Source organism: Rhododendron vialii, chromosome 8a (genome assembly GCF_030253575.1).
Source record: "Rhododendron vialii isolate Sample 1 chromosome 8a, ASM3025357v1".
NCBI lineage: Eukaryota > Viridiplantae > Streptophyta > Magnoliopsida > Ericales > Ericaceae > Rhododendron > Rhododendron vialii.
The window spans coordinates 16,093,820-16,105,182 of NC_080564.1; positions in this window are offsets into that span (position 1 = coordinate 16,093,820).

The window sequence follows — 11,363 nt, forward strand, 5'->3', positions numbered from 1 at the left end:
TCGGCGACAAGAATTTTTGTAGTCGCCAAAAGTATACCTACAGTGACAAAATAAGCTACAATGTTGCCGAAAGTTTAATTAGCATTGACAACTTTAAAGCATGTTACTGAAACATACTCTTCGGCGACAAGGCTTTTTAATAGTCGCCAAAAGTATACGACAAAACAAGGCCATGCATGTAACGCCCCCAAATTTTGGGTATGTTAATGAGGCATTTATTACATAATAAAAAGAGTCTGGCTCATTATTACATCATAAATACATCATAAGTAAATGGTACATTTATTGAACAAGGAAGGAAACTAGGGTTCCTAATACTACTCTGCTTGCTCTTCCATCCTAGCAAGCTCCTCTGCTCTAAAAGCTTCCACGGTGAACTGTTCGTCTTGAACATCTATAAGGTCTGACACATTATACCAGCGTCGCCACCGATATAATATGTCAGGGTCACCAAAGGTAACACCATGAGCTACAAAAGCTCAGCAGAACAATCCCATACCCGCTAACCCATAACATACAAACAACAGGTTATACAATCATCGATTTCCACATGATACATGTATACACAGCTAACGACGACACATCCATATTCGTTAATCAACTATCGTTGGTGTCCAAGATTTTCTGAGTTTCTCCTACGCGACTCATCGTAGACCGTGTCAACATTTTCACATACCAATCCATCTTTCAAAATCATTTGTTTAACACACCCAACCTCGGTTCCGCCGTTCCGGGTTCCCGAATATCCTCACAATGGTTCCGCCGCACCGGGTTCCCATTGGCACACAAAATCTTGCATTGGCTCCTCTTCGCGGATAATCAAGCTATACCTCACCATGGTTTCGCCGGTCCGGGTTCCCATGGGAACGCACACAACCTCACAATGGTTCCGTTGATTTGGAATCCCATTGGAGCACACACAACCTCACAATGGTTCCGCTTTTTCCGGATTCCCATTGGAACACACACAACTTCACAATGGTTCCGTTTTTCCGGATCTCCATTGGAACACACACAACCTCACAATGGTTCCGCTTTTCCGGATTCCCATTGGAACACACACAACCTCACAATGGTTCCGCTTTTCCGGATTCCCATTGGAACACACACAACCAACTCACATTATGCCACCAAAACCAGTCATAATGTAGTTTTAAAAATATTTCCTTCCTTGGAAAACATTTTCTTTCATTAATCACACCCTAGGTGCCATGTTTCTACTTTCTCGGTTCTTGTGTCTCGTTTACATGCAAAGACTCCGTTGTAGGACAAAAGTAAGCATGAAACATTCTAACAAGATCATCCAACTCTATAATATACCACAAGTAACACAATTGATTCATGTATGCAAGCTCATACTCTTTGAAATATCAAAATACGAATACTTCGATTCAAATAGTAACGTTTTAACTTTCGAAAACCGTTCTTTCTCAAAGATCAACAACATACGTTTTACTTGGAATAAGTAAGTAAGTAAGTAAGTAAGGATTTCCTTACCATTCTTCTAGGCGGTAGTAACGGCTTACGGACGGTAATCGGCGGTTGGACGGAGTAACTTCCTACGGGAGCTTCCGGTAGCTTCGAAAGAGAAAGGTTTCTCTCGAAACTTGACCTTGGCTATTACTACTACTACTTTTGGATCGAGAGGGTGGTCGAGTGGCGGTCTAGTGGCGGTCTAGTGGCGGCTTTGGATGAGTATCTTGAAGAACACAAGAAGAACTCAAGAACAAGAAGAACAAAGCAAGAACAAAGGATTTCTAGAGAGAGAAGTTGAAGAATAGAAGGTGTGAGTTGAAATGGCATGGGAATGGCTCTATTTATAGCCAAAACTTTGGCTCTCTCTCCTCTCTCAAGGCCGGCCCCCTTTCTCTCTCCATAGCTCAATTTTTGACACTTGTCAGGCAATCTTGGAAGATCAAAGCCTAACCCTAGGCTTGCATGGCTAGGATTTGTACCAAGGATTGGATTATGGAAAATTTGATAGAGGGAAAGATATATTGTACTCCCTCTGTCCCAAATTCTTTGTCCGGTCCGCAAAACGGAGTGTTCAAAATAATACAATTTTTGCAAGAAAAATCAAAAGTTTTTCAACAACTTACTAGATATCAATGACTACTTTTAATTTGTGAAAAAAGTTTGAATTTTTTCTTGAAAAAATTGCATTATTTTTAATACTCCGTTTTGCGGACTGGACAAATAATTTGGGACGGAGGGAGTACAAAATTTGGTCTTTAAACAATAAAAGAAGGACAATGAGAGGATAGATTTTTGGCTTGGAAGAAGATATCACCAAGGATTTGAAAAGATGTAAGAAGATTATGGTGATCAATGCATGTACGATGTAAGAAGATTATGGTGATTAATGCATGTACAACCCATTCTTTCTCTCTCCCTCTCTCTCTCTCTCTCGGCATTTCTTTCTCTCTCCCTCTCGGCAATCTCTCTCTCTCTCTCTCTCTCTCTCTCTCTCTCTCTCTCTCTCTCTCTCTCTCTCTCTCACAAGTACACTTATATATATATGCATATATAATATAAAGGTACAAAGTACAAGATTTTCAAATTCAAATACCCTATTAAAGAATTACAATTAGACACATGTTTTGATTAAACAAATATATGTTGTACTAAACAAATCTAGGGTTTTGATACATGTACAAATGCCCAATATTTAAATATAGAAGTGGTACCAAGTACCCCAATTAAATAATAGGCTAGGATTCTCCCTATTAAAATAATAATAAGGTACAAGTACTATTTTATTCAATAAAGTACTTTGGAAAATCTAGGGTTTAGATATACCCCAATATTTTAATGCATAAAAGTACATGGGAATCCAAATCTTGATCATTTAAACAAAATCTTGTACCTTGTTGAAAGATTAAAGCTATTACCCAATGGGTAATAGTTTTCCTAGTGGTTAATAACCAAAGGATAATAGAAGGGTGGGAGAATACCCAATAAACAATGCATATATGTACTTGCACATGTGTTTAAAACATATATAATACTATATTTTTGTACTTATCAAAATATTTTAATGAGAGGCCTATTGTCCAATGGACAAAGATTACCCTAACATCTATTGACCAATGGGTAAAGATAAAAGGTTCAAAAGGTTCATCTAGTAATTAGGTGAGTTTGGTTGCCCGGTTCCTCCAAATAGTCGGTTGGAATCTAATTCGATTGGCCCCGAATGACTAGAATCTAATTACGACGGATTACTGAAAGTAAAAAAATAAGTAATTCAAATAAAATTCAAATATTTAACGAAATTTTTTACCTTTCAAAAATCAGGGCTGTTACAATCTATCCCCCTTAAAACAATTTCGTCCCCGAAATTGGCGCGCGACTACAGATTAGACTAGGTCGCTAAACCGATCTCGTAATCATCGACTATCCTCCTTAAAATTAGAAGTAGGTCACCATCAATCGAATTAAGACTCTTCACTTGCTTAACGAGATGGGGTTGAAGTTGCTTTTATTGTCGAACAGCTTGCATCGTTGTATGCCTTTGGTAAGGTCTCCACCGTAAATACCAAAGCCAAATGCAAAATCTCTACCAAATCATCATGCAGACTCATATCATACAGATGTTTCCTTAGCACGATCCTTTCCTACTTCACGATATTAAATCCATTTCCAAACAATGGATCAACTTGAACAAAATCATTTCCAACATCGTAAAGCATAAGTTCTCCATCAAACATCAGCAGGTAAGCCCTACGATACTTTTCAGTATTCGCAAAGGCACTGAAGGAACCTTTGCAGTCACGGAAAGATAAACCTTCCTAACCTCTCACAGTCGAAGCGTGCCTTCTTTCTTCTTCTCGAACAATGCCGGTGCTTCCCATGGTGACGTACTCGGCCTAGTAAATCCTTTGTACATCAGCTCATTCGATTGGGTCTTGAGCTCCTTGAGTTCAGCAGGGCCATTTGATATGGTGCCATAGAGATTGGTGCCATCCCCGGTTGGATTTTATGGAGAATTTTATCTCTCCTAGGGATGGTAAGCCAGGAAGCTCTTCAGGAAAAACATTGGCGTATTCACAACGATGTGTGGTAATCCCACTTTCATTCTATCAGCTTCTTCCAATTGGATACTAGCGAGCCATCCAAATAGTTGGTTCTGCTACCTAGATCTCATCGTCACCGCACTCGCCGTCTGTCTATCCCCCTTAAAAGGAAACGAGTCCTTCATAGGGTATTGGCTGTTACTAACTTTTGATGGCAGTCTATAACCGCTCGACGTGCAGATCGCCAGTCCATCCCCAGGATTACGTTGATATCCGCCATGTCGATCACTCTAAGATCGCGAGTTAGGCGCGAGTTAGCTACCTCTAACTTGCACCCTCTACACACTAGACTAACAGCTATACTCCCCCCCAACGACGATGTTATCTTTAAACATGCACTTAAGGGTCCTGTTTCTAGCGCTAGTGCGGTTACGCAGGCAGTAAATATAAGGGAATGTGATGCTCTAGAGTCAAACAAGGCTCGTACGCAGGTATTATAGTGACGTACCTTGGATCGTAGAGGGATCCTACTCCTGTTCCTCAGTCTGCAGTGCAAAGATACTCCCTCCAGCACTCTGCTGAGTTCCCATGGGCTGATTTCCTTTATTCTACCCATTCTGCTGTTGCGATGAACCTCCAGGGTTTTGCTTCACAAAACTGGCCTGTTCAGGTTGTTAGGCTTCTTGATTCCAAAGGTTCCCATCCCTCCTCTTTTGAGGCTGCGGGCAGTTGCGCCTAATGTGACCCATAGCTTGACAGTTGTATCACCTAACTGTCGCTATGTTCTGGCCGCCTCTCTTTGGATCGCCATGTCCTGGTGCGATAGTCTTCCAAGGTTGGTTGCTTTGAGACGGGTTAGAGGATTCGGTGGAGTAGGGTCCACGATTGTCGCTGAGGGTTTGGGTGCGGATTGGAGGGTTTGGGTGCGGATTGGTCCACCGGTGCTGCCGGTCGCCTTTCTCCAGCGGGTTTTAAAGTCTGCCTCCTCGCCCTCTAGCCGTAGCGCACACTTTACCACACCAACATAGGTGGTAAAAGCCTGAGCTACCACGGCCCTTTGAGCGGTTGTCAGCCCCCACTCGAACCTTCTTGCCTTCTTGTCTTCAGTTGCTATTGCGGTTGGGGCGTACCGGGATAATTACTCGAATTTGCCCACGTACTGGGTAACGGTCATCGTTCCTTGCTTTAAGTTTAGGAACTCCTGTTCCTTGGTTAGGCGAAGAGGCGTGGGAAAATACTTGTCGAGAAATAGGGTCTCGAACTCAGTAAAGGTCATGGTGGCTACGGCGTGGGTTGCCTCCATAAGATCCCACCAATATCGGGCTTCTCCCTTCAGCTGGTAGGTAGCTAAGGCCACACGATCTCCATTCTGGGTAATTCTGAGGGTTCTGAGGATCATCTTGACCTCATTTAGCCACGTCTCAGCTACGACGGGGTTGGTGTCTCCGTGAAAGGTCGGAGGTCGGCGTTTGCAGAATTCGTTCATCGCTCGGGTTCGGGTCATGGGTCCATCATCATGGTTTTGGTTTTGGCGGTTGGCGTTCAAGGCAGCTATGAACGCTTGCATGATTTGGGCTAGGTCGGGGTTCGCGTTAGGGTTCTCTGTTATCGTGTCCTAGTCCACCGCGTCGGCTCACCATCTACAAGTAATAATCGGAAGGGGAAGGTTTAGTCTACCGAATTGATTTCCCTTTTGTAAAAGGCGCTTCCTTCTAAGGATCAAAAGTAGTTTAACAAATAGTATACAACGGTACTCTTTTAAAAATAAAGCAGGTTTTTCAAAGATAAGAACATCATACAACATAAGCATAGAATTCTACTACAAGGCAAGTAGAGACACAAGATTTTTCCTAACACAAGTTGAAAACGATCCTATATCCTACATCCCGAAAGATTACAACGGTTACTAAATTTATTCCAGGTGCGCCTAAGTAGTATCCTTGGCCTTCACGGACCTTCTAGGGCCTCGTCCTCCTTGAGATTTCATCCGCAAGGTTTTCTTCCTCAGTCACCTCATTGGCGTCCTTATTACCATCGACTTCTTCCTCCTTAACTCTAACCTCAAAGTTCTCCATCGGGGGTAAAACACCAAAATACTCATGGAAGGCAGACAGGATAGGAAACATCTCAGGGAACCAAGGGTCCTTTTCGACGGGAATAGGGGTATTCTGCTGCACTCTTTGGAAATCTCTCTTTTCTGCAAGTACAGCGGCCATAAAGTCGGGATCTTCCAGTTTCTGGGCTGTCAGGGTTTCTATGGTATTCCTGGGTTGGTAGGCTTCGGCTAGAAGATCGACTAGATATTTCATCTACACGAAAAAGTTTAACCTCAATTAGCAACATCTTTAGACAAGGTAATACCTAAGAAGTCTTAAAATTCTAAGTTCCACTTTCGATCCTTGATTTAAGTCATCATCCAATTGTTCGGGAATTCCCAGCTCGGTGGTACTGCCAATTTCCACACCTTGATTCAATCCGAAGATTGTTTTTGTCAGAATTCCACCCAATTTGGGACGGTAAACTTAAACTCAATTCACGTTTGTGCAACGGTCAAACTATCTCATGGTTTTACCCATTCTACCCATGGCCGAGGTTTTGAACCTAAAGCTCTGATACCAAACTGTAACGCTCCCAAATTTTGTGTCACGCCCTGGATTTCCAACATATTAATGATTGTATTTTCGATAATAGTCCATCACGGTAGTACTTCATAATACCCCAAATTATCTCCCATAATCCGTCCAAAAGAACCATAAAGAACCATTAAGTTAAAGTTTACAATTTACGGCACTCCGGCCCCAAATACTTAGACAATAGTCCCAAAAGAGTAAGTCAAAAGAATATGATAGGAATTACGATTACATCTTCAAAAGGATTTTACAAAAGATGCCATGGTAATTCCTCGGTGTTAGCTTTCAAAAGAATGGAGTCATATGCACGTCAAGCACTCCAAATCAATGCCCTTGTGGTGTATCTGAAAATAATAATAAGTTGAGCTACACTAGCCCAGTAGAGAAAACTTTGCTCAAACTATATGCATATGAAATGGACAATGCACCGAGATGAACATTGATACAAGAAAGTTTTCCACGTGGACAAGAGCAAGAGAATAATACTTGATAATCAACCCCATTCATATTCACGTCTCTTAATGATCTCTAAATTCTCTGTTTTCATAGTAGCAAGTGTTTTCGATTCCCTTTCCGGGCATTTGGGACCCCGTGCGTCCCGAATTTATTCCGGCATCGCACCATTTGGTGGATCCGTGGCTTTCTTGTGCACGTCCGGGCATTTAGGACCCCGTGCGTCCCATTTCCGGCATCCCACCTCATAATGGATCCGTGGCTTTCTTCATTTCGTTCTATCATTCTAAGTCGTGATTTTTCATTTTACGGGCCTCAATATGGTAAAGCATGACGTATGTCAAGTCTGTAATATTCATAAAACAAGTCACACTACTCACGCAATAACCCGAATGCATAGACAAACGCACAAGTATGATATTCATTTAATTCTACACTTTCTTTAGCTACAACGAGAGCCAAAAGAATGAGTATGATCTACGAATCATTGGAATACGAGCGATCAATCTTAGAGATGATTTGAAGGTGTTTAAAAGATATTAGAAGTGATCGGGGGTCCAAACCATGGAAGGAGAAACTTTTCAGAAATTTCCAGTTTGGTACATGTAGCAGTTAAGGATGCTACATGTACCCAGCGAACAGAATGAAAAATCTGGGTTTTGGTACATGTAGCAATTAAGGGCGCTACATGTACCCAGCGAACAAAAGATGCAATTTGAGTTTGGTACATGTAGCAGTTAAGGGTGCTACATGTAGCCAGCGAACAAAAGGTATAATTTGAGTTTGGTACATGTAGCGGTTAAGAGTGCTACATGTAGCCAATGAACGAAAAAATCAAAGAAATCTGGGTTTGCTACATGTACCGGGGTAAACACTGGTACATGTAGCACCTGGGTTTTTTAGCACAATTTTGACAGCTTTCAAGGGCAAACACAAGGCCTCCAAATAACGATCCAAGGCAAGTTTTGGACATTGAATCTACTCATAAACATATAAAGAGAGTAAGAATTCCCTACCTCGACTTGGAGAATGAAACTCAACGAGATTGATCGAGCCCTAGCTTTGAAATTTGAAATCCTCCAAGATTATTCCTCTCCAAGCTTGCTCCAACGAGATACGAGTTCAATAACAAGAATGGATGAAGGGTTGAAGGTTATTTGTCATGGGTTTTGAGTGAGGAGAGAAGTTTTGGGTGTTGGACGAGGAGAGAGAGAGAGAGAGTGCCGAGAGGGAGAGAGAGATCGGGAGTTAGAGAGAGAGGGTAAGGGGTATAATACTCCTCTACATACACACCCACACATATATATACTATCAACACTTCTAATTGCACATGCACCCTCCTACAAACAATCCCATCACATTCACCCCAATTCATTTAAACTTAATAAAATCCAAATTTTCCTTAATTATAAAATCGAATAAACCTTTTTATTAATTTTTGAAAATACGGGTCCTTACATTTTGGGTACGTTAATGAGGCATTTATTACATAATAAAGAGAGTCTGGCTCATTATTACATCATAAATACATCATAAGTAAAGGGTACATTTATTCACCAAGGAAGGAAACTAGGGTTCCTAATACTACTCTGCTTGCTCTTCCATCCTAGCAAGCTCCTCTGCTCCAAAAGCTTCCACGGTGAACTGTTCGTCTTGAACATCTATAAGGTCTGACACATTATACTAGCGTCGCCACCGATATAATATGTCAGGGTCACCAAAGGTAACACCATGAGCTACAAAAGCTCAGCAGAACAATCCCATACCCGTTAACCCATAACTTACAAACAATAGGTTATACAATCATCAATTTCCACATGATACATGTATACACAGCTAACAACGACACATCCATATTCGTTAATCAACTTTCGTTGGTGTCCAAGATTTTTTGAGTTTCTCCTACGCGACTCATCGTAGACCGTGTCAACATTTTCACATACCAATCCATCTTTCAAAATCATTTGTTTAACACACCCAACCTCGGTTCCGCCGTTCCGGGTTCTCGAGTATCCTCACAATGGTTCCGCCGCACCGGGTTCCCATTGGCACACAAAATCTTGCGTTGGCTCCTCTCCGCAGATAACCAAGCCATACCTCACCATGGTTCCGTCGGTCCGGGTTCCCATGGGAACACACACAACCTCACAATGGTTCCGTTGATTCGGAATCCCATTGGAACACACACAACCTCACAATGATTCCCCTTTTCCCGGATTCTCATTGGAACAAACACAACCTCACACAACCTCACAATGGTTCTGCTTTTTTGGATCTCCATTGGAACACACACAACCTCACAATGGTTCCGCTTTTCCGGATTCCCATTGGAACACACACAACCAACTCACATTATGCCACCAAAACCAGTCATAATGTAGTTTCAAAAATATTTCCTTCCTCGAAAAACATTTTCTTTCATTAATCACACCCTAGGTGTCATGTTTCTACTTTCTCGGTTCTTGTGTCTCGTTTTCATGCAAAGACTCCGTCGTAGGACAAAAGTAAGCATGAAACATTCTAACAAGATCATCCAACTCTATAATATACCACAAGTAACACAATCGATTTATGTATGCAAGCTCATACTCCTTGAAATTTCAAAATACGAATACTTCGATTCAAATAGTAACGTTTTAACTTTCGAAAACCGTTCTTTCTCAAAGATCAACAACATACGTTTTACTTGGAATAAGTAAGTAAGTAAGGATTTCCTTACTGTTCTTCTAGGCGGTAGTAACGGCTTACGGACGGTAATCGGCGGTCGAACGGAGTAACTTCCTACGGGAGCTTCCGGTAGCTTCGAAAGAGAAAGGTTTCTCTCGAAACTTGACCTTGGCTATTAATACTACAACATTTGGATCGAGAGGGTGGTCGAGTGGCGGTCTAGTGGCGGCTTTGGATGAGTTTCTTGAAGAACACAAGAAGAACTCAAGAACAAGAAGAACAAAGCAAGAACAAAGGATTTCTAGAGAGAGAAGTTGAAGAATGGAAGGTGTGAGTTGAAATGGCATGGGAATGGCTCTATTTATAGCCAAAACTTTGGCTCTCTCTCTCCTCTCTCAAGGCCGGCCCCCCTCTTCTCTCTCCATAGCTCAATTTTTGACATTTGTCATGCAATCTTGGAAGATCAAAGCCTAACCCTAGGCTTGCATGGCTAGGATTTGGACCAAGGATTGGATTATGGAAGATTTTTGGAAGATTTGATGGAGGGAAAGATATATTGTACAAGATTTGGTCTTTAAACAATAAAAGAAGGACAATGAGAAGATAGATTTTTGGCTAGGAAGAAGATATCACCAAGGATTTGAAAAGATGTAAGAAGATTATGGTGATCAATGCATGTATAACCCAATCTTTCTTTCTTTCTCCCTCTCTCTCTCTCTCTCTCGGCATTTCTCTTTCTCTCCCTCTCGGCAATCTCTCTCTCTCTCTCTCTCTCTCTCTCTCAAGTACACTTATATATATATATGTATGCATATATAATATAAAGGTACAAAGTACAAGATTTTCAAATCCAAATACCGTATTAAAGAATTACAATTAGGCACATGTTTTGATTAAACAAATATATGTTGTACTAAACAAATCTAGGGTTTTGATACATGTACAAATGCCTAATATTTAAATATAGAAGTGGCACCAAGTACTCCAATTAAATAATAGGCTAGGATTCTCCCCATTAAAATAATAATAAGGTACAAATACTATTTTATTCAATAAAGTACTTTGGAAAATCTAGGGTTTAGATATACCCCAATATTTTAATGCATAAAAGTACTTAAGAATCCAAATCTTGATTATTTAAACAAAACCTTGTACCTTGTTGGAAGATTAAAGCTATTACCCAATGGGAAATAGTTTTCCTAGTGGTTAATAACCAAAGGATAATCGAAGGGTGAGAGAATACCCAATAAACAATGCATATATGTACTTGCACATGTGTTTAAAACATATATAATACTATATTTTTGTACTTATCAAAATATTTTAATGAGAGGCCTATTGTCCAATGGACAAAGATTACCCTAACATCTATTGACCAATGGGTAAAGGCAAAAGGTTCAAAAGGTTCATCTAGTAACTAGGTGAGTTTGGTTGCTCGGTTCCTCCAAGTAGTTGGTTGGAATCTAATTCGATTGGCCCCGAATGACTAGAATTTAATTACGACGGATTACTGAAAGTAAAAAAATAAGTAATTCAAATAAAATTCAAATATTTAACGAAATTTTTACCTTTTAAAAATCAGGGCTGTTACAATGCATGT